Genomic DNA, 25,669 nt, shown 5'->3' with positions numbered 1-25,669 from the left:
TAATTATAGTTTCGGTGTGAGCATATAGTACGGGAGGTAGCAACGTTTTCGAGAAAGAATTTCAGGTCAGCTGATTTTGTGATATGTCTTCCTTCTTGCACTTCCGGTTAGAGTCTGGGCAATCTGGCTGGCGGTAGCGGTTGCGTTCATTAGTGCGCATCCTATCTGTCCAGGTAATAATCCTGGATTTTAAAAGCATTTTAAGAAGCGTAATTTTTAATTTTTCGTTTTTAAATACGTCTACCTGACATACTTTTTTTATTGCCAGACATTTTTCACGTTGCTAACTATGTGCCAGACGCGATTTTAAGTTTTATTTTTATAAAAATTTCAAAGCATTTTAGAATGTCTGTAATTTTAATATTATGTTATTTAAATATAAGGAAAACTGAAAATGAATTTGCCAGACATTAATTCGGTTGTTAAGTCTTGAATTAAAATGATAAAGTTTTGCAGTATGATGAAGCATTGCATTTTAAGAAGCGTAATTTTTGATTTTTCCTTTTTAAATACGTCTACCTGACATACTTTTTTTATTGCCAGACATTTTTCACGTTGCTAACTATGTGCCAGACGCGATTTTAAGTTTTATTTTTATAAAAATTTCAAAGCATTTTAGAATGTCTGTAATTTTAATATTATGTTATTTAAATATAAGGAAAACTGAAAATGAATTTGCCAGACATTAATTCGGTTGTTAAGTCTTGAATTAAAATGATAAAGTTTTGCAGTATGATGAAGCATTGCATTTTAAGAAGCGTAATTTTTGATTTTTCCTTTTTAAATACGTCTACCTGACATACTTTTTTTATTGCCAGACATTTTTCACGTTGCTAACTATGTGCCAGACGCGATTTTAAGTTTTATTTTTATAAAAATTTCAAAGCATTTTAGAATGTCTGTAATTTTAATATTATGTTATTTAAATATAAGGAAAACTGAAAATGAATTTGCCAGACATTAATTCGGTTGTTAAGTCTTGAATTAAAATGATAAAGTTTTGCAGTATGATGAAGCATTGCATTTTAAGAAGCGTAATTTTTGATTTTTCCTTTTTAAATACGTCTACCTGACATACTTTTTTTATTGCCAGACATTTTTCACGTTGCTAACTATGTGCCAGACGCGATTTTAAGTTTTATTTTTATAAAAATTTCAAAGCATTTTAGAATGTCTGTAATTTTAATATTATGTTATTTAAATATAAGAAAAACTGAAAATGAATTTGCCAGACATTAATTCGATTGTTAAGTCTTGAATTAAAATGATAAAGTATTGCAGTATGATGAAGCATTGCATTTTAAGAAGCGTTATTTTTAATTTTTGTATGTTCAGAATCAGAACAGCGTATAACAACTTCTGCGTCAAAATCGATTAAGCAAATATGAAAAATAATCCTAGAATCAGCTTCTTCATACTGCAATACTTTTCATGACTTTTTCATTTTAATTCAAGACTTAATAATCGAATTAATGTCTGGCAAATTCATTTTTAGTTTTTCTTATATTTAAATAACATAATATTAAAATTACAGACATTCTAAAATACTTTGAAATTTTTATAAAAATAAAACTTAAAATCGCGTCTGGCACATAGTTAGCAACGTGAAAAATGTCTGGCATAAAAAAAAGTATGTCAGGTAGACGTATTTAAAAAGGAAAAATCAAAAATTACGCTTCTTAAAATGCAATGCTTCATCATACTGCAAAACTTTATCATTTTAATTCAAGACTTAACAACCGAATTAATGTCTGGCAAATTCATTTTCAGTTTTTCTTATATTTAAATAACATAATATTAAAATTACAGACATTCTAAAATGCTTTGAAATTTTTATAAAAATAAAACTTAAAATCGCGTCTGGCACATAGTTAGCAACGTGAAAAATGTCTGGCAATAAAAAAAGTATGTCAGGTAGACGTATTTAAAAAGGAAAAATCAAAAATTACGCTTCTTAAAATGCAATGCTTCATCATACTGCAAAACTTTATCATTTTAATTCAAGACTTAACAACCGAATTAATGTCTGGCAAATTCATTTTCAGTTTTTCTTATATTTAAATAACATAATATTAAAATTACAGACATTCTAAAATGCTTTGAAATTTTTATAAAAATAAAACTTAAAATCGCGTCTGGCACATAGTTAGCAACGTGAAAAATGTCTGGCAATAAAAAAAGTATGTCAGGTAGACGTATTTAAAAAGGAAAAATCAAAAATTACGCTTCTTAAAATGCTTTTAAAATCCAGGATTTTTACCTGGACAGATAGGATGCGCACTAATGAACGCAACCACTACCGCCAGCCAGATTGCCCAGACTCTAACCGGAAGTGCAAGAAGGAAGACATATCACAAAATCAGCTGACCTAAAATTCTTTTTTTTCAAACGTTGCTACCTCCCGTACTAATAAGACGTTGCTTAGAAGATGCGAAGATGTTGCTTAAGATTGTTAGTTATAAAGTCAAAACTCTCAATCTCTTCTCTGACTCCATTCCGACGGCAACCTGACCTGTAGTCTCATCATGACATTACAGCAGGAATAAAATATACGTATATGCAAGCTAGTAAATAAAACCTTATTTTCTAACATATTTTTAGCGCCAGCCGAACCCGACTAAAAATTTTGTGTTTGTGAAACTATCAATACTGATATTCTTATTATTTTAGAAAAAGCTGAACTATGCACTAAGCTCACTTTTGCATCTGGAGATACAACTACCAATACCTTTTAAGCTATCGCGGAATATGATTAAAAGGCGCATTAAGAATATCCATAGCGCTAAATCACCTGCATCATGAACACACACTCTTACTTTTACACCATCATACATCACAGCCGAATTAGGTATTACTTAGTTAAATGTATTGAATGTATTTTTTTGTAAATACTATGTATTTCATCTTTGGCTATATCTTTAGTATAATTGATTTTTGTTTTGTATAATAATTTATGTAGGATTACGAAGTATAAATACTTCCAAGATTCAAATCATACACTATCTTTCAATGACGATTAGGATAGATAGACAAATATAAATTATTCCGCGAAAATCAAAATTGCACCGTATTCACGATGCTTTGATCACGTCTACAATATATTCGCGTCCGAAATGATTAGCTAGTTGAGGAATGTCCGTCGTGGTGCTATAAATTCACAATTCGTGTCTGCGACGCCGTTATTATGATGTCAACAAGAGAAATGCGGTTACTGATAATATGTAAACAAAATATTATCGGAAAAATTTAAGATTTATAAATATTAGTTACTATAACAATTATGTAACTACAAAAAACAAATACTTTTTATTTATTTTTATCTATAAAAACTTTTAAGGAATTCTCTTAACTTGACATTGACATTTTGGACCTACAACCTCTTTTAGGTCTTGGCCTCAGATTTCTGAATCTGTTTCATGATCATTTTCATTAATAGGCAAGTAGGTGATCAGCCACCTGTACCTGACACACGCCGTCGACTTTTTGGGTCTAAGACATGTCGGTTTCCTCGAATGTTAAATGCAAGATAGAAAGAAAGTTCATTGGTGCACAGCCGGGGATCGAACCTCCGACGACCGTATGAGAGTCACACGCTGAAGCCACTAGGCCTATACTGCTCAATGCTGGCCCGGGGACTTAATTTAGCATAAAAGATTAGTCATAGTTTGTTGTATGTCAAAATCCAATACATTTTTGACGTATGGGAGTCAGACTTAGCTGAAGTCTCGTTTCTGAATAGCACCTAAGGTAGAAGCGTCACTGTTTAACACTCCGTAGCGACATTAGTAGTAGATATTATTTTAAAAGCCGGCAACGCACTCGCGAGCCCTCTGGCATTGAGTGTCCATAGGCGGTATCACATAACATCAGATGACTCTACTGCCCGTTTGCCCCGTTCTAAATAAATATTTTACTAATAAAAATATATCAGCCCGGTTTCACGTTAATTCAGTCAAAGCCTTTGAAGATACTACTATTATTTGAAATAAATTTTTAACAAAAATTACCGACTTCAAAATGTACTAAAATCGAATTCAGAACCTCCTCTTAAGATTTTTTCTAACAATTCCTGAGATTATTATACTTTTTGTAACATACGAGTTATCTTGCAAAGATAATTTTTATCTCAATGGGGATGAAACGATTGATAGCTCAAGTGGCAGGGTGTAAACAAAAAACAATATCTTGTCTCGCGTTTTTACTTGAACGATGAGATTGTTTTCAACGAATATTTCCATAATTTGTTATACCAACGATTCAATATTTGTAAAATTGTTTTAATTAACGCTTCAAACCTGTAAAAAAGGATTTCCTTATACTGATGTTTGTTTGCTTAAACATTCTAAATAAACTAGCACAAATATAATTCCTTTAAATTCCTTACAAAGAGTACGAGTTAAAAAATAATCGATACAAAAACGATACGAAAAGTCAACAAACAACAAAACTATTCTATATACACACAATATTTCTTAAATTTATAAAATCAAAATCAAAAATTATTTAATCATATAGGTAACAATGTACACAAATTTATGATCGTCAAAAAAAAACGAAATGTATATGAAATAATATATAGAACTTGGTTCTATAAATAGAATAATATATATACCCAAGCAACAGGTTAAAAATACCTTTTAATGTAACAGTACCCTTGCAATTTCCGGGTGTTATTTTTAGCGCTTTAGGAATTAACGAAACGCGGAATAATATGACGTCGTACGTCCTGAAAATATCTGATGAGTTTAGGCGTTTTTTTATTGGAATCTCGCTGTTGGCCTTAAGGGCCTTTACAGCTCAGCTCAAAATGTTTTGGCGAGCGTAGCTCGGCCGGAATGGGACGTTTCTCTACCTTCTCTGTTATATGCATAAAGGTGTAGATAAAATACATAATATTATTATCCTTAACGTTCGTAACTGATCTAAAATTAATTAGGTATTGCTTTCATTTTTTACATGTGTTTTAAATGCTTTGCTTTGTTCCATTAGTTTTGTCTAAATAATAATGTCTTATGTAGTTTTGCACTTCTTGCGCTCCTCTAGTTCTTTCTTCTCAGTGGTTGCCTGGAAGAGATCGCTCGAAAGCGATACAGACTACTACTACTATATTTCTGTTAACTTGCAACGAAGTGTTAATAAATAAACAATAAATCTTCCTTTTTCTCGCAGGCGTTAGAATTTCAGCATATCATTAATATAATATTAAGTATTTTATTTTTAGAAGTTGAATCATTTGTACGAGATAACAATATGTTTGCCAACACACTTAGGTTATTTCTCAACGTCAATTTCTTCAAAAACGAAAGTACACATTAGTTATAATCATGTCCAATTTACATTTTGTCTACGGTCATACATCTTATTAACCGATGAGAAATCAATACAGAACATAATACATAGATATTTTGCTTCCAACTTTAACAGGATAATTCTGGTAGACTATTGGCAAAGGTAGATTTAGGGCTGGAGGGGTCCGCATCACCTCGACGTCCGTCATTCCAAAACTGCGCGTTTTCTAAGGCAGTTTTTGCCGCGCACCACCATTATGTGGAACCAGCTGCTTACTGAAGTACCTATTTCCGAACCAATTCGCATTAGGGTCCTTCAAGAAAAGAGCATACCAATTCTTAAAAGGCCGGCAACGCACTTGCGAGCCTTCTGGTAATGTGAGTATCCATGGGCGGCGGTATCACTTAACATCAGATGAGCCTCCTGCCCGTTCGCCTCCTATTAGATTACAAAATATCCACAGGCGTCTAACATATTACTACTAACATTTAGCTATACTAACAACATTTGAAATTCAACTTAAGGATATGGAAGCAAAAAAGGCTTTATTATTATTATTATGTTTGATAAATGTTTACTTTAGTGAATAAATCCTGGTACACTGTTGCACACGGGCCTAAGGTAGCGTTCAAGTATTTTGGAGGGGGGTCATTTTGTAAAACGTTACGATGCGGGGTGGGGATTGAATTACGTGTTATTGTTAATATTATTTTCGACTTTCCAGTACTTTACACCACATAATGGTCACTTTGGTGGTCCCGAAACGTTTTACTATTGGGTACAGAAAAACGTTACGGTGCGTAACATGGGGGGGGGGTTTAAATAATCTCCAAAAATTGCGTGACGTAATACTTGAACGCTCCCTAAGCCAAGTGAACGAAGTTCTTTTTATGGATTCTAATCTTGTAGAAATTTACGTATTATCTAGCAATATTTAATATAACTGGTTTTCGAAGAATAAAAATGGATTTCGTGTAACTGTTTTGGGTTATTATATTTGCTTTATTATATATACTTATTAGGCTTGGTGATACAAATTCTGGGCAAAAACATTTTGTTTTCAAAATCCACTTAGAATGCAAGTGCGTAGCTTAAAAATCCCGATACAATATCTACTGTAAACATTTCCAGTGTATCTCGAAGCCTCTTATAATTTCGCTGAGATATTACCGACAGCGAATGTGGAACGCGTTAATATAAGTTATGAGTTAATTAAGACATCCATTTTTTTAAGATTTATTCTTAAGGCATTAAGAAAACCCCTTTATTTGCTGTCAATGCTGAATAAATTACTCAATTAAACTTAAGAATTAAGTTCATTCGAATCCATAGTTCGCTTTTCATTGTTTGTCTATACGTTAGTGAGTTTTGAGTTTGGTTTTGTGAAAGTTTTTAATAAATCTGTATGATTCATTGGTTTGACAAAGAATAAAATCGGCGTAACACATTTGTGTATATTTATCAAAATATTTAATCATATTATGAAATATAAAAATTAAAAGATCGGCAACGCACTCGCGAGCCCTCTGGCATTGAGTGTTCATATGCGGCGGTATCACTTAACATCAGGTGAGCCTTCTGCCCGATTGCCCCCATATTCTATAGAAAAACAATATGAACTTCAATTAAAATTGGCACGCTCTTTTCTTAAAGGACCCTAAGTCGAATTGGTTCGGAAATACTTTAGTGGGCAGCTGGTTCCACATAGTGGTGGTGCGCAGCAAAAACTGACTTAGAAAACACACAGTTGTGGAACGACGGACGTCGAGGTGATGCGGATGGTATTTCGTATTCTGCCTTGACGTCCGATAATTAAACTAAGCTGCAGGTAATAGTCCGAACAACTCCTCTGAACACTCTTAATGGTAAATGCGGTAGAAGATGCAGAGTGCCCCACATCTCTACTCAACGCCAAGGCAATAGCTGTTTTATATGTCAGATCATTGCAGTATGATTATCAGTTGTTTTCAGAAGGCTTCCTCACTGTAACATAAAAAAAATAGAAAAGTGAAGGTAGGAATCATGGTAGTAGTAATGCGCGACACAATTTTTTTTGTAAATGTTGTTAAGTTAAATTGTTTACTGATTTAGACTTGACATTGACGTAGGTATAAAGAGAAACGAAATTGCATTTCGTCAAATGGTATCAATCTTCGAAGTTCTCTCAATATTTATAAATAACTCAATTCAAGAGAGCCTATTGGTAATTGCAGAGTACCACTACCGGTAGACGAATTGCGCTTCGAGAGAACTACTGCCAAAATCGCAACCTATACAATGTGAACGTCTAAAGCGGGCTATAGACCGACCGCATGTTGCAGTTAAGACCGACTGCAATATGCGGTTGCCGCAAGGCGATCCGCAGTTTCCATACTAAATTCATATCCGCAATTCACGGACCGCTCGAGCAGTTCCTGAGCAAACCGCATATTGCAGTCGGTCTTGACTGCAACATGCGCTCCGTCTATGGCCCGCTTTAGGTAACATTCAAAAGCCACTAACATTTAGCTTTGACATGTTAGATGAAGATAACAGCGACATTTCTCATTAGACTCGGTATTTAACAAAAGTCCTATATGAAAGGTTGTGTGTAAACATCGTGAAAGGTTGCATGTCTGATCAGCTGATCAAATACCAAATTTATAGGTTATTAAAACTAATTGACTGATTTTAGAAAGAATTATCAAAGAAAATACAAATAAAAATTACCTGTTACAAATGGGATTTATTATTTGCTCCATTGCCGTGGCAGTTGGACTCACAAGAACCACTCAGAGTAGTTCTAGGTTCATTTTCCGGAGACACATAAGGTTAATGACCTTGATACTTGGCTTGAATAAAAGACTGACCAATACAAGACGTAGAAATTAGCCTTCCCCTAATATATATATTTTACAACAATCTACCAACTTACCGTAACTTTTTTTATCATGCTCCTAATGAGGTTTTATATTTAGTTTTATCTACTATTTTTTTTTTGTTATAATTCGTTTTTATTTTGTGGTTTGCTGTTTAATTTTTTCCCTTGATAGCTTGCTTATGTTCTATAATTGATGTGTTATTTGTAAGCGCATTACTAAACTCCACATTGTTTAGCTAAAAATAAATAAAATGTATTTGTATGTAAAATTAATGTTCACCATAATTGTCATGTATTTTAAAAAAGATAGATTGTATTCTAAAGAAAATGTATTATATAATGATGTACCTACTTTATAAATAAATAATAATTGAGGCCATCCGGTATCAAGTAATAAACTAAATATAGATAATACATATGACCTATACTTAGAAAGCCAGTAGCTTTAATATATGAATATTATCATCAAATCAAGCCATAAGCTGCCAAGCGAGGCAGTATATGGCACAAATTGAATACAATAATAATTCAAAGCTCAGCTTTCTATCGCACGGGAGTGATATCACGCGACGTCGTTTATAATTCAACAACAATAAACAGATAGTTAATTGCGATGCTGTCACGGGCGCAGTATATGGTAATGAGGCGCAGGGATCGCGGCAGTACGTACAATATCTCTTGACGGTGAAAGGTGGGACGCGGTTGAGGGTAGAGGCGGGAGCGATTGCATTTGTTTTATTAATCCTAGCTCTTGAGCACTTTGAGAATCTAATACATAAACGACATGAAGTGTCACAAGGCGACATCGTACGCCGTTACTTCATGTGCCCACAGCTGCACAGGGCACAAATAATTCGTTTACGAATTACATAAGTAATGATTTTTTTATTGTCCGTTGAAGTATTGAGTAAACTGTAATTTTGCCTTTCGTATTTAATTTCTTTTTTGTTTCGTGTGTAATTTTTTTTTCATTGGTTATGCAGGATTGTGTTCTTTTTTCATAAATAAATAAAATAATGTGTGTTGATTTGTGTAGTAAGCACAATATGGGTCTTTTATTTTCTTATTTGGTGATTACGTTAACAGAAGTTATATAGTATAGTAGTTAGAGTATTATTATTATTATTGGTTTTGTAGTATTTGTCATGTTTTCTTTTTTGTGTTGTGTAACTGTTCAAAAAATTGTTATCGTTGTATTTTTATCTAACAAGTCTTCTGTTTCTCGCTATTTTACTTCTTTAATTATTGTAATATACAATGAATTAATAAGCGTATTGTTTTACTGTAGTATATTTTCTCATCGAAGAATGGTTTTCTAAATAATCCGGACTGGCTAAATTTGAAATAATAATATTTTTCATTGATTATTTTTTTATATAATGAACCTCTTATTACACGTAATATAATTTACACGACTGCAACTTAAATAATATAGAGATTGAAGACAATGAAAATTAAATCGAATCCCTCGACTTAATTACGTGTTTGTGTAATCAGACTTATTTATTTTACATCACATAAATAAAAATGTTATTTTAAAGTTCACGAACGCGGCCATGTTAGTTAGAAAAGGCCCAATTTAACCAAAGACTACGTTGATTCAAGCAATATATACATTAAAATAATAATAAACTTTAAATAGCAAACGACGACATCCAATTCATTAATATGCACAGTAACACATTAAAAGCTACTTTAATACTTATTTTTATTTATATATTTAAGTGTTAACCGTTACCTACAACAAAAAAGAACAAGTTTGTAAGCGATACTAGACAGTACAAAAATTAATTTAGGAGTAGCTTACTCTCTCGCATTACTATTAACATACAACGAACCAATTCGACTTACGGTCCTCCAAAAGAGCGTACCAATTTTTAAAAGGCCGGAAACGCACTCGCGAGCCCTCAGGCATTTAGTGTACATGGGAGGCGGTATCACTTAACAGGTGAGACTCCTGCCTGTTCTAGTAAAAAATCACCTTTATCCACACTTCCAAACTTTGAATCTAAATAATCGTACGATTGATGAAGATGATGACGTGTCAACGCATTGTAACGTCTTCTATCAAACTTACGTATCAGCAATCACCTGTACACTGTACCGCAGACGTATTTGCTCAGCCCGTGGCCCGTGTCTCTGAGATAGGTGCAGTACATGCACTTTCAGGTACGCCTGTACAATCTGACACCAATAGGTTTTTATCACCAATCTCCGTGAAAGTCTGGGAAGTCGCACGCGATTGTACACATTTGGGCATTTATCTCCACTAACTGGTGGATCTAAGCTTTGAATAACGATAAACTCAGACACCATGACTATGCCGTACCGTATGCCACAACTGTTTATTGTTTAAATGAATGGCCGTGGGCTGCAGTAGCTGTCTTTTATGGCTGTTCCATAGGCTTTTTTCCACCTTATCATATAAAAAACCAAAATCGATATATATATTTTCTCTATAACTAACTATATATTCAACAATTACTGTTAAAGTTTTAACTACTGTACATAAAACTTTTGTAGCTTAGGTAGGTATTAGGGGTAGTAAATTTCTGGATCTAAGTGAGTTAGACCTACAAAAAAATTAAGACATCCACCTCCTTCCAACGTTTTCCCTGAACGAGTAAGTGTTAATGGCGCAGAAATTTCAAGTACAGATACCGGCAAACATCTTGAACATGAAACAAGGAAGTGGGGGAAGTTAGCGCAGCGCGGGACACAAACGTCAACTGATTTACCAATCACACGATCGACACGTAACTCTCCCGCTGCCGCGCAACACCGCCCGCCAACCAAAGTGATACCAAAAAATCGCTTCTGCGCAGGCAACGACATTTGTTCAAGATGTTTGCCGGTATCTGTATCAATTTCAAATGACTGATACATCAGCAATATCCATGCCTTTAAATCACATGAAAATGACACATTTCTGTATCTTTCGTATCTAAATGTTTATTTTCCCGAAAATAATACGAACTAAGCTTAACGCATTAAACAAACGATGCGCGTGAGCAATGTTAGCTAATAGTTGTCATAAATAACTAAGAATTTGGCACGATAAGGCCCAAGCGCAGTAATGATGCAGAAATAGAGTTTACGTTCTAATTAAGTGAATAGTTCCCGGCTTTTGTAAATGACATTTTACTAGAAAGTGATATTGAATAGATGCTAATGCCTCAATTATATTTAACTAGCTGCTTGGAGTCTGCCACGTTGCTGTATGTGTCCAATCCAATTACCGTTAAGAATCTTACCGATTCCTTTATGACTAAATCCTTAAATTTAAAAAAAAGTCAGTGGCGCTACAACTTTTAAGGTCTGTTTATTGATCATTTGTAAATCTAATAGGTTATCAGCCTCCCGTGCCTGACACGCCGTCCACGTTTTGCGTCTAAGGCAAGCCGATTTCCTCACGATGTTTTCCTTAACTGTTCGAATGTTAAATGCGCACATAGAAAGAAAGTCCATTGGTGCACAGCCAGGGATCGAACCTACGACCTCAGGGATGTGAGCCGCGCGCTGAAGGCAACACTACGCTTTAAATGATTTTAATTAGCAATACAATTTCAATTGTAACATTAAATTGTTTAATTATATCTTCAATCTTTTGGATATGGTGGAGTTTTTTAATATATTTATGTTCCACTATCCCTTTTATTTTAGATTCATAACAAACAAATACAAAGTGTATTTTAAGGTGGACAATTGAAATACGTATTAAAATTTTCTAGCCCAGTTGATAATTTACGCTAACGTACCTTCAAAAGATACAGAAGTAAGGAAGACGCCAAGCGTCAACTTAAAGGATATAGTCTATACCTACTAAAATCGTGAGTCATCAAATTCTTTGGACATCACTTAAAACTTAGTAAATCAACGCTAAACTAGGAATCCGGTATAGTATAAATATATAACATCAATTATCGTAATAATGGACAGTCGTAAGGAAAACATTAATATAATTTATCATTGGTTATTATATCTCAAACAAACAAAGCAATAAATGCCTCTGGATATATATATGAGCATTGGCAATAAAATGCAGAATTGTAGAGGTTAGTGAATAGAGTAGACACATTTATTTACTTTTGCATCAAATGCCGTAGGGCCACTTCAGGGTTGCACACTGGTGCCACAATTCCTGCGTGTATTTATTAATGCAGAATTAATAAAAAATTACATGTATATTTTTTTTATAAAAACTCTCCTGCCCTAACAGGCGACCCTAAATTGACAAGAGTGAACAATAAGTGACTAAAATTTACAGACGAAACAAAAAAGCAAACATACAGAATAAATTAGGAAAAACAAAATTACATAATAAAAAATACAAGAAATTAGCTAACTACTATAGGCACTAACAAATAATATAACCTAATAAATTTTGCCAGTTCACTCAACGGACAATGGAAAAGGTCCGTTAACCTTAACTAAATTAATACACCGTCACCGTAGTAATTCATTAACTAAATTAATACACCGAACATATGTAAATGTTAAAATACTGACACGTTTTGATGGAGTAAAATAGTACAAGATCTGTTGAAAATTTGAACGAAGAAAATGTCTTAAAATGATTGCGCCAGATATGTTAGTTTAGAGTTAGATTCATTATTATTAAAAAAAATTAAATGTCTAACAAATCGTCTTAACGAGACCTACGGCATGCGGTTACCGTATGTGAAATTATTCTACCGATGTGTTACTGCGCAAGCGCCGCAATTCCTGAAACAACGGGTTCTGAGGAATCCTGATAAGTCTAGATTTACGCTAGCACCACTCCGGCGTCTTGATATCAATAACATAAATACTTGGCAACTGATTTGAAATGGCAACTTGTGTGAAACTGACCGACCGTAAATTATCTACTAATTAAGTAAGACATCATTTTTATCTAAGTTATTAATTGGTATACTATTATCCAATAAAAACATATCAAAATCAGGTTCATTGACATATTAAATTGATTTAACACAAAAACTAAAAATTCATACGAATATCAACGACAACGTAAAAGTCTAGCAACAATATAATATTACCACTTTAAACCATTGAGAATTTCGTTACCATAAACACAGATAAGAATCCACGATAGATAAGGATAAAAGCAAAAGGTCGTTATTAGATAGATTTGCAATATTTCACAACAACGAGATATGCAATAAGATGTAAACAATAAAAGCCAAGCGCATCGAACAAACGTTATTGAAGATTTCAATACAAATTACCTTGCAATGTATGAAACAAACCGGCATCTAATTTCACGGACACTAAATAAAATTAACATCGTACTGACAAAGTAACAAAGCGATCTCAATAATTCGTACACAACGAGCTGTAAGAACGCTGGCTCGTGCATTAATCATACACTTCACATCTTATAGCTATTCAATAAATTACGAGTGTAGAAATCAATTTAGTTAATATGCAATAATTGGCAACACCATCAATGGCCTACATCTGGTAACATATAATCTTAAAAGGGCGAAACAGCGATAACTACCAATTTAAGGCATTGCTGGAGAAAATTCATGCCCTATTCCAGCGCTTGTAATAAGCGAGACGCCTTATTCTAAAGATTATACTATGTTTTATCGCCTTACAATTTTGTTTGCGAAAATGGCTCCAAGATAGCTTTCGTGTAGTATTCAATGTACGCATTTGCTGTTTTATATAAAAAAAATGTGACTAAGGTTTATTTGATAAATTTCAAAGTAAAAGCAAGTAACATAACGGCTATTCCGCGGATAAGCCAGTCCAGGCACCTTTGGGATCGTTAGGACGCTGTGAGATGATCGATAATAATGGTAATTTTACGCCGAACACGTGTACATCGGCCATCGCGATGCTACACCCTATTAGTACGTGCGAAACTCGTTCAGGATGCCTGATACCTCAGACTATCAGACACTTTGCTATTTATTCTGCCGCATTCACTTCTGTACTCCTTAAAACTACAAGATATCAAGATATCGGAAATAAATTTTTACTTTTAGCTACTCATATTATTCATTTCTTTATAAGTCAATTTGTGACGAACTATGTATTTGCCTGTTGTTCCCACAAGAATGTAAGTGCGTGGTCCTTTTTCACCATGCCTCCTGCTGATAGAGGACAAATCTTTGTTTATAATTTATTTTATTATTATTTATTACTTAAAATGTCATGTGGAACATGGTGTAATGGTTGCAGCTCCTTACAAACGTTTTGTAAAACAAAAAACTTGGCGATTAAAAAGAGTGGCGGAGAGTTTATTGCCAGTTCTTTCCTTCCGTTCTACGCCCTTGATTTGAGAACTGGCAGTAAATGTTAAATTAGAAGCATTTAATGTATACTTCTTTTTTGACGTTCATAAGTGTACATTGTGTTACCTAAATGAATAAATGATTTTGACTTTGAACATGGTTATATGGAATAAGGTACAAAGCACTTTCGAAATAAAAAAATATAATATGATATCAAATACAAAAAATTGTATCGTTTTTTGGTGGTTTTAAAATTAGAAATAAAACTTTTTTAATAAACATATACAGGGTTTTTTCATACCAGCATGTCATCACTTGCAAACAATGCAAGAATTAATCTTACTACAATAGGAACAAGTACACGTTCTAGTCCTCACGCCGCACGTGATATAGCCACAGACATTGAGCGGCAGAACGACGCGTGTATTTATGTGACGTCCAGCCAGTCCCATAATGGCAACACAATATCACAATACGGGCATAGATTTATGCTCGGGCGCATCGTTCTCGCACACGGAAATCCCATAGTTATTTACCGTTTGGAAGTTAAGTGCGGCAGATTTATCGGTTGTGTGGCCGCGCCTAGCGACGATCTTGTTTCTCCGCCAGTGCATTAAAATATACGGAGACCATTATGATCGAAGACTCGCTGGGATATACGACGCCGGAATAATTACAGTACTGATGGTGTTCGAGGAGTTATTAAATGTAATTTACTGTTCTACTTAATTGAATGCACTGAAATTTGTACATTCAAACAAATAATTCTTAAATGCATAATTTTATAGAATAGGGGTCAAACCGGCAGAAGGCACCTGATGTTGATACTCTGAATGCATTTCCCGCCTCCAATTCCGCCCCATCAGCTGGGAGCTGCTCATCAGGTATGACTTATGCCCTTACATATAGATTTAGGTTTATAGACTTAATTTCTCAAAAAAAAAGACAAAAAAAAACATATAGATTTACAAAAGTTTAAGTTCTAATGGGGTTCTAACACATTGTTAAGTGTCTGCAATAAATTAATGTTATAGGTAAGATCGGGACATTTTTACATTTTTATGTATTACGCAAAGGCAAACAGGGCAGGAGGCTCATCTGATATTATGTGATTAAGCACCTCCCATGTACACTTACATTACCAGAAGGCTCGCAAGTGCGTTGCCGGCCTTTTAAGAATTAGTAACCTCTTTTCATTAAGGACCCTAAGTCGAAATGATTCGATAATACTTAAGTGGGCAGCTGGTTCAACCGTGGTGCGCGGCAGAAGCTGCCTTAAAAATCGCTCAGTTGTGGAAAGACATACGCCGATTTTATACTGATGATCTGCCTCATATTGCTGAGAACACCATAGCACTGTGCTTCTTCTATATAAAATTGTCGAAAACATCTTTTGTGACGATAAGTATCTCAAGCACAAACATTTTAAAAAATGCATCATAGATTACAATATATTATTAATTATAACTTGGCGATTAAAAAGAGTGGCGGAGAGTTAATTGCCAGTTCTTCTCTTCCGTTCTACGCCCTTGATATTAAAACTGGCAGTAAATGTTAAATTAGAAGCATTTAATGTATTATTTTTTGACGTTCATAAGTGTACATTGTGTTACCTACATGAATAAATGTTTTTTGACAAAAATACATTCCGATAATAATGTACAGGAGAATGGGAAACAAAATACCATCTGCATACATATGATACATTCAGCTCCCTCTTGGCATTTCTCAACGCTTGGTCAAGATAGATGATACAAATTTATTACATCTGATTGGGCTATTCAAGGGATGATCTTGTTTGATTGTTTTACCCATCCCAACTTTGGTAGATAAATGAAAACCATTATTGATCAGGATCCAATCTTGTTTCCGATCTTAATAGTTTGCAATATATACAACACATTTCCAGTACATATAAAAAATGCAAGACATTAGATTATACATGGTCTATAATCAGATTCATTAATTAGAAAGAAAATGTATTTATTTAATTAAAATTAAGCGGCAAAATAACACTTTGCTTTAACTTCAATTTTTAGTGCACATATATACAATATTGCTTCACAAGTAACACACATTAAACAAAATATAATAAAACGTTAGTTTTATGAAAATAACTACATGTATTATGTATTTTGCACGTCTTGCTTACCTTATCAAATTTAATATTTTTTTTTTTTTTTTTCAACAGTGGTTGCCTGGAATAGGTCGCTCGAAAGCTAAAAGGCCGCGAGTTGCCCTCCTTAATTCAATTTTGTCAATTTTAATATGTTATTGCAACGAAGTAATAAATAAATAAATTTTCAAAAGTCAACGGTTACTAAGCGGTTATTAAATAAAGCTTTAAAAGTTCAGAAGCTAAAAAAGACCAGTCCTACGCATCCTAGTGTTCATTAAATTTCGAAGCCAAGATAACAGGTCATACCTAAAAGCTGCATGTTCAATGTCCATTGTAAACAGCGTATATAATATGTAAAGGACAATATAAGATTACGTGAACAATGTGAGCAATGTATTAAAAAGTGTCGTAATATATCTCCATTAGCTAGTTCATTTATTACGGCCCGTTGGTGTTTATTTACATGGACCATTATCTTTTGAAAGTGACTGGTATCACGTGCAAATGTACACCGTTAAAATATTTCTTTCTAGATACCTACTTCTTTTGAACAGAAGCTTTTTTTGTCTTTGGTTTCGCGTAACCGGGTACTAAATACTATTGTCATTATTTGTTGCTATATTTATGTTTTGGTTGTTCGAGTTCGGTGATTTATGTTTATAAATAACTACGGACATAAAGACGTAAGAGAGAACGAGATGCACATAAGAAAATAATATATATCAGAACCTCTAAATATATTTATATATATATATATAATAGATCTGCATAAAACACGATGAGCTTTTTGCGTTCAAAACTATTATGGGCTTCAAATTTTGAACACTGTACTCTACTCAGCTTCTCTCTCAAACACTATTCCTTCTTCGGGTAACCAAGGCAAGATTTCTAACCACATTGAGACAAAAAAATACGTAAAAAACTAAAAAACTAACTCATACCGTAAAGATAAATTATTAATTGAGGAATGTATCGAGTCTCATCATTTCTTTTTCAGATGTTTTGTGTGAGCTAAATTGCACATACATCAACCATGTTTTATTAATTTCGTCATATGTCAGCCGGTGTATATCAAGAAATTGAACATGGCAATGTGTTCATTAAAAGATTATATACTTATCGAGCTATCCTCATACACGAATTCACTTAAATGTTATCTGTGGAAATGACACGTTTTGTAAGCAAAATACGCAATACATAATCGTCTATGGTTTGATGGGTAGATTAGAAATTAAAAAAAGTTAATTTTTGTCAATAACTCACAAATTTATTGTTTCTATTAAACTATTTATTTGTGATTGTAAATAAAGTAATAATTTGCAAACATTCCGAATTGTTATTACTTTTTTTGTATGTATATCGTGAAAATTATAAATGCAATCTTGCACCAATCCCGATATTTTTGTATGCAAATTCGAAATATCCATATCGCTGATGTCGCAACACATTATTAAGATCGGGATCGCTATTTGAAGATATAAAGTACGGGCTCAGATCTCCACGGTTTAACCAAAGCGTAAACCAGTGGGCAAAAAAGACTAAAAAGACAAAAGTCAAAATCATTTATTCATATACGAGTATAGATAAATGTACACTTATGAACGTCAAAAGAGAAATACATATTAAATGTTAGAGATACATATTTAATTTTACATTTTCTGCCATTTCTCAAATCAAGGGCGTAGAACGGAAGAGAAGAATTGGCAATAAACTCTCCGCCGCTCTTTTTGATCGCAAAGTTGTTTTGTTTTACACAATGTTTGTAAGGAGCTGCAACCATTACACCATTTTCCACATGACATCTTAAGTAATTAATAGTTAATTAATCATAATAGAGTACGATACCATACATGATCTTTTTATTTTACTTAACGCCTTAGAAAGCAAGATTTGTCAGTTTAAAAAAACCACATAGCCAGATAAATACATTTGTTTGAAAGTTCAAGAAAATCATGGATTATTAGTTTTCTGTTTAATTAACTTCAAGTTTTCAACATAACATAACCATTCCGTAAAGGCATGTAAACTATGACTTAACACTCAATACCTCACAGCGAGCGTTTGATTAAGAACGGCCTAATGAAATTAATCACAGTGGTGTAGCGCCTCTTGACAAATGACCGCGTATAATTTCACACGCCATTATAACCATAGACTATAACCACAATATAAGGGTCCTGTGTCATTGACCGAAGTGTGCCGTGAAATATACTAGCTAAAGTTGTTGTCTCAGTCTGTGGGATTACTGTGACCGCCAAATTAAGACAAATAAATTTTAAAACAAATACGGAATAAAGATGCCATTACATTCATGTTAAGTCAAAGTAACAATTATGATAATGCTTATCTAAGTAGATAACAGTATACATTTGGCATAAGAACTTTATGGCTAACGAACACTTCTGTCATAGGTGTAATATCGGAGCAATTTTCTTTATTTCGTAAGAACGTTCAATAGTATTAAAAAATATTAATAAAATCACTATCACACCAACACACTATCACAACAACTAAATTGTTTTTTGTTATATATAATTTATGTTAGCTGTAGTATTACAAAATAAATAAAGGAAAACAGGTAGAATAAATATTTATTAAAAGAAAATAATATGGTAAATAATTACAATAAAAATAGTGTCTTTGTCTATAAGAGATCGCTTAGTAGCGATCTGGCCCTCAACATTTTTTTTTTACTCAATTGTTAAATTATGTAATTCTTGTAAGAAAAAGTGTAAAAAAATAGTACATAATGTCACCGATATCATTTAAACTGTCATCCTAGCTGAGTATTTTTTTAATACTACTACAATAATTTTATTGTCATAAGATTTAAATAATATACAGAATTGTATAAAATATTTCCATATACACAAATGAACAAATAAAAAATTAAATACTTCAAAATAAATTTATTTGTATTCGAAACTAACGAGATTCATATATTTCATTCAACGATAATGTAGCCGTACAAGACAAGCCAGGAACCAAGGTGGTCGGTAATCCGACAGACCTATAGCTATTAATTAACGGGAATTAAGCGAGCTCGATACATTTCCACTTTTAAACATTTATATTATAGAAGTTTGTTTATAATATTATCATGAATTAAATAGATAATTCCGGATCTTTCAATTGAATTTGACAGAGAAAATCTTTAAGTATAAAAATAATATTAAAAAAGTGCTTCAAAATCCAAAAATAATTCAATCATATAGGTAACACATTGTACACTTATGACTTGTCAGTAAAGAAATACATATTAATGCTTCTAATTTTACATTTAGTGCCAGTTCTCAAATCAAAATTGAAATAGATTTTTTTGTCTTAGGACGAAACTTACTATGACTACTGTATGTCAAATCCAATTTTGTCAATAAGTTAAAACTTAAGGCCCTATCCCAGCACGAATTGCAGTGTCAGTGTCTCGGGGTGGACTGCGGTGCGCAGTGGAGAGCTGGAGCATTGAGACGCGCCGGCCCGTAATAACAATTAGTTATATTAAACATTAAATTAATGTAATTTTGCCATTTTTTTCTCCTGAAATGGATCACTTGGCTTACGATGAAATACATCGTGTAAATTTCAAAATCATGTTCTATATACATTTTCGTCATAAAATTGGCTATGTTTGGATTTTTTTTCTATCGAGCGAAGTTATTTAAATCGTGTATCGATCTTTCAAAATGGATACATAAACTACTCAGCTCCACCAAATATTTTTTCCATTCGCCCTTCTTCAAAAAACGATGACTGAAAATGGAAAGAAACAATGTACTTTTTTGGAGTTTGGCGACCAGATAGATCCTTAACGTTGAGTCTCTAAATCTACACTTGCGTCTCGTATTAGTTTGACTCTAACAAAACATTCAAACACTTTGAATTTCATACAATTTATATAATTCATACATTTTGTGTTGAAGCCTATTAACCCCTAAATTTTGCAGGGAAAACTTTCTCATCCACTTTAATTTATCCATAAGACCATAAGTAGTCAAACTTAAGTTCAGCTAAGCAATAAGCCGACTTAAGCATCATCCATTTATAACGCTTACTTATTGACCACCGTAAGATTTCGGACAGAATAGATCATTAATAATTATATAATTCCCAAACCAAGTTTGAAGGGTTAAGCGCGGTAATAATTTATTAGGTGCTAACATTTAATTATATACAGGTTCATAATTAATTTGTTAGGCGTCGGCGCCACGGCATTTACAAATTAGCTTATTTTCCGTAGCTTGGATTATTACGGTATAATTCAATATATTTATTTATTTTAAAAAGGAATACTAAAAAAACAAATAAAAACACTTACAGAGAACACACAACATAATAAAACACAATGACAAGTGCACAAAAATACAATTATAAAAGAGAAAATAAATAATACAATACAAATTTAATATATTTCTTTTTTGATATAGTTATGTTAAAAATCTTTAATTTTAGGTGTTTTGCTTTTTATACTCTAATATAGAGACTAAATTTAATTACTACAAGCTACACATAAATGCAAGGAAAAATGCTCCGGTTCGTAAAGTTTTCTACTTCAAATACTCTATTAATTCAATACTACCGAGGGCTGCACGATTGTATGTATGTAGCACCGCGCTGCAAAAAAATAGCTATGCCATGGTAAACTATTCAATCACCGTCCCATAGGTAACAGAACACTAACGTATTCAAGGGGAAGGTATAACGATTTTTAAACGCACGGTGCACCTGTCTTCTAAATTAATTCATCCTTCATTATATGGATATGAACTTTCAAGGCAAATAAATAATTTTATTATGATGGATGGATATTTATGGAAATATCCGTAAATCCGTCCTTATTTTAAAGCTTATCTTAAGATTTATCGAACAATTTTTACACTATGGTAGTTATGACAGAGCGAGTTTTTTGAATACTAGCAACTATTAAAACGTGAGGAACCAATTTGTAAGGAATATGAGATTTGTACTATGCCCTTCAGGAACCAAGTTTAAATCCCTTAGTTGTTTTTAAATTTTTACAATGTTAAGCACTAGTACAATTTCAATAAAACTACCAAAAAGGGTTTTATCTTTTGACAACATAGAACCCCATATACAACGAGAGCTTGACGAATTCCACTCATTAATTTTACTCATGTACATATTAGTGTCATCCTTTTAATTTTCGTCTTGTTCATAAAGAATTTTTTTTTTATGACAGAGTTAGTTTAAGTGTTTCGATAATTAACATAGAAGAATGTTAACGTGTATATATTTTTTTTTTTTGAGTTCGGGTTACTTAGTTATGATAAGTTAATGTATGTATGTTATGTTTTTTTAAATACAATTATATTAGGACTAAAAATATTAATAATTATGGTCATGGTTATTGTTTTTTGTTATTAAAATGGCTGTTGGACCATTCTGCCCCTCAGCATAATGCTGAGCCAGGGCCAATTACAACCCAGCACACTTGAAACAAACCGAATGGGAAAGGGTTTTTTTTCTTTGATTATTGTTATTTTGTGTGTTTATGTGTGTGTGTGTGGTTTTTTTTTGTTAGTAATGCATTTTATGTCTTTGTCTATGTATAACAAGGAGTATATCTATGAGGTATAAAATAAAACAAAAGCTATCTGTTTCGTGATCACTTGTTTTTTCTAATAGGCAAGTAATAGCAGCCTGTGCAGCCGGGGTTCGATCCTACGACCACAGGGATGAGAGACACACGCTTAAGTTCTATGATCTATACAAAAAAAAATCAATAAACGTGAAGCCTCCGATAAATAACATTGGCGTGTACCAAATAAGTTATTGCCGTTATAATAGTATTTTCTTAATTTATTAATAATTAATATCTAATAGATAACAGAAACGATAGATGGGGTGTGTCCGGTGGGCGATAAAGTGGAAAGATACCAACTATAAACGTATTGCTTTTCTATTGTCTTTGAATCATAAATAAGCTTATTATATTCAATATTTTTAAAACTTAAAAATGTTTATGCTTTTTACTATTGACAGATATTCGCGGAGGCAAAAGGAAAACACTACTACTGAATCGAACATTTAATTGCTAAACTACAATGTATAATAAAGTAACAAAATCGTGTGTGTACACGCGTGAGAAGTTATACTTCTTTGGCGTAACAAGATAAAAATCTTTCGCCTTATTGTACATTTGTAGAAAAAACTACACTAACAATAGAAAAAAGGTATTTAATACATTGAAAGTTTTATTATAACGAATTATCTAGTTAAATAAAGTTTATTTAAATATCACAAAAAAATTATTTCTACATAATTAAAGAAAAGGACATTTTTTATTTTAAAATGTTGACTATGCTAACTTCAGGGTGCCGGTTTTTTGTGATAATGTGCGAGCGTTTCGTAAAAATTTACTCTCATAATTTTTCCCTAACGCGCCAAAAGTATAACGTCAAAAGTCTATTTATTAGAAACATTTGATTATAATGTGTACGATTTGGGAACCCTTTTAAGTAAAACATAACTGTATCAGGGTTCCCAGCTCTTACATAACAAACTTAATAATAAATTCCATAACAATTTTTTTAACTGTTTACAACACGCATGGTAAGTGAGTGTAATTACATATTAGGTCTAATTTGACCAGACTATTCAAGGGTGAAACGAAAAATTAAGCAACCGTCACCCGCACACATACTATAGGCTAGCGGATAATCAACTATCACAACCTTTCCTCTCAAAGACACTAATAAATTGTCATATCATCCAAACAAATAAATATAGTCATTCCCTTCACGACTTGATAGAGTTCTCCGAGATCCATAATTCATAACCTTTAAGGTAAACAATGACACAAACACGGAAACCTTTCTAACACACGAAGATTCAACAGGCTGAGATCGGGAAAGAGGCGCACAGATGTCACGACTAGCCAACCTCTCAATTTCTAACAAAACTGCATTAAGATTATGAGCTACCGTTAAAGCTAAGGCGTGTCTCTACTTGTTGCATGGTTTTACATTAGAAAACGCTTTTATTCGACTTGTATGTGTATAATATAAAAAGAAAATGGTGATCGTTTGAGGCTCTTTCACGCTTAATAAACCACTGATCGTATCGACATGAAACTACCACCATTCGATGCGAAATTTTTCCTAGATGGTTTATGGCTATTTATTTTTTTAAGTCCAACGTTCCTTCATTTTTTTATTTCTGTTTTACTTTTATGAAAATTTTTCCCGCTAATAAAAACAAAAGAGGCTTCCTAGAACCGCAAAACGTCAACATCTGTTAAAAACTCGATTTTCGAAACATTTCAATTTTCTTAGCGGGAAGTTAAAAAGAAGAATAATAAAAATATGAAAAAAAATAAAATAATGAAACATAAAATTTATTTTAATTCGTCGGCTAGTATGTGTATAATTCGAATTAGGCTCCTTCAAGAAAAGAGCGTACCAATTTTTAAAAGGCCGGCAACGCACTTGCGAGCCTTCTGGCAATGTCCAGAGTGTCCCTGGGCGGCGGTACCACTTAACATCAGATGAGCCTCCTACTCATTTGCCTCGTGTTACATAAAAAAAAAGTTACCGCAGCCCATGGTCAGCGTGAGTGGGATACCGGCCTTTAAAAAAATATAATTATATAGATAAAGCATATCAGCTTAAAACAACTTATGACAAATAACTTTCCGTCTGCCTACGGTATGGTAAAACAAAAGTTCAAATTCTCAAACTCTTACATTTGAATTCAAATTAGTTAGACCCGTTGTCCTCATAAGGTTTCCTCATTATTAAATTAAGTAAAAATTAAATCAGTGACACTAAGGCCTTATAAAGCTTATTTCATTCACCACAGATGTAAAATGATAATCGCAGGCGCAAGAAATCCATATTCCGATTTCAAATTTCACAAGAAAAAACGGACGCCGTATAATGCGAGCGTGCCTCACGACTTGCGGAGTGCAGTAGGAAGCTTGTTCCCATCTCTAGTGAGACATTTACTTGTCATGATATCATGTCATGTGTATATAGTGACTCTAGACTTTAGGTTTAGACAATGCGACCCTTGTCTTACGAGTTTTATCGAAGTAGAGAGGTCACCCTTACTCCGTCAGATCAATAGTAACCGCACCTATTTGTCGAGCACTTTAATGAGCGGGGGTTCGTTTTGGCTAAAACAAAATCAAAACGTAAGCAAACAAAATGTCTGTAATGGAGCATTCAGTATTTTTTAAAATCAGTCTAGGCCGAATTCTTTGTCTCAATATATATTAAATTCTCTTGTCGTGAGAATCGGCTACTATCTATCTTTCAAACCCCTAAGTGAGAAGGGATGTCCACCCCAAAAAAATATTTTTTATTTTTTAGACAATGTTTTTGTTTTTATTTTTTATACCAACATATAAAAATACATACAACATCTAATTTTCACCCCTCTACGATCAACCTTTATGTTTTTTTTTATCTTAACTCTGAGGTTCAAAAAAATTCACAGAAAAACCTAAAAAGTTGTCATTCCAGAAAACCGAACAGTCTCTGGGGTAGCATAGTAAAATGTTCCATGTTGGTATGCACAAAAAAGGTACGCTAAGTAAAATCACATGAAGGAGAAATGAAGTTCGCGGGGGCAGCTAGTTACCTTATAAAACTCAATATCAATAGCAAGAATATTGAATACGTTATGCTCAGTAGGTACTCATAATTTTAAAAATAATTTCGGCAGTTCGCTTCTTGTAATACTTAAATAAAAATTTAAATGTATCAAAATTAGCCTATATTTGAGTACGACATTAAGTTTATGTTAATATGGTATTTAATATTACTACACGACCACCGAAGGAGTGAAGGCAAATCCAAATATACTTACACTTCGTCTCTCATCTTCGCTACTATTTACTATCTCTTATATTTTCATCTTCCCAGCTTTCTGGTGGGCGTGTCTTTTTCTTCTTAACACTTAAAGCGGTTTTAAAATTATCTTTCGAATCGCCAAGTTTTCGGTTTACAAGTAAGTTGTGACCATTACGCCATGCTCCACTTCATATATACCTAGCATGTAAGAAATTAAGAGTATATAGAATATTCTTACCTTTTATACATGACGACACGACTGTACCTAAAAAGAAAAAAAAATTAATACTCAACAATATCGGGAAAAGATATAATTACCTACATCAATTTGTTTATCAATACA

The 25,669-nt window shown here is 33.0% G+C and overlaps 1 protein-coding gene across 1 annotated transcript in view; it reads right to left on the bottom strand.

The window, feature by feature from the left end:
• LOC125048613 (protein N-terminal asparagine amidohydrolase) overlaps nt 1-25,669 on the bottom strand; it is a 96,607-nt gene that overhangs the window by 41,679 nt on the left and 29,259 nt on the right. Inside the window, exon 2 of the mRNA XM_047647367.1 lies at nt 25,565-25,591. The gene's annotated coding sequence lies outside the window, so the exon portion shown is untranslated. The remainder of the gene's footprint in view (nt 1-25,564; nt 25,592-25,669) is intronic.

Source organism: Pieris napi, chromosome 4 (genome assembly GCF_905475465.1).
Source record: "Pieris napi chromosome 4, ilPieNapi1.2, whole genome shotgun sequence".
NCBI classification, from domain to species: Eukaryota; Metazoa; Arthropoda; class Insecta; order Lepidoptera; family Pieridae; genus Pieris; species Pieris napi.
This window is presented reverse-complemented; position numbering and strand designations above follow the sequence as displayed.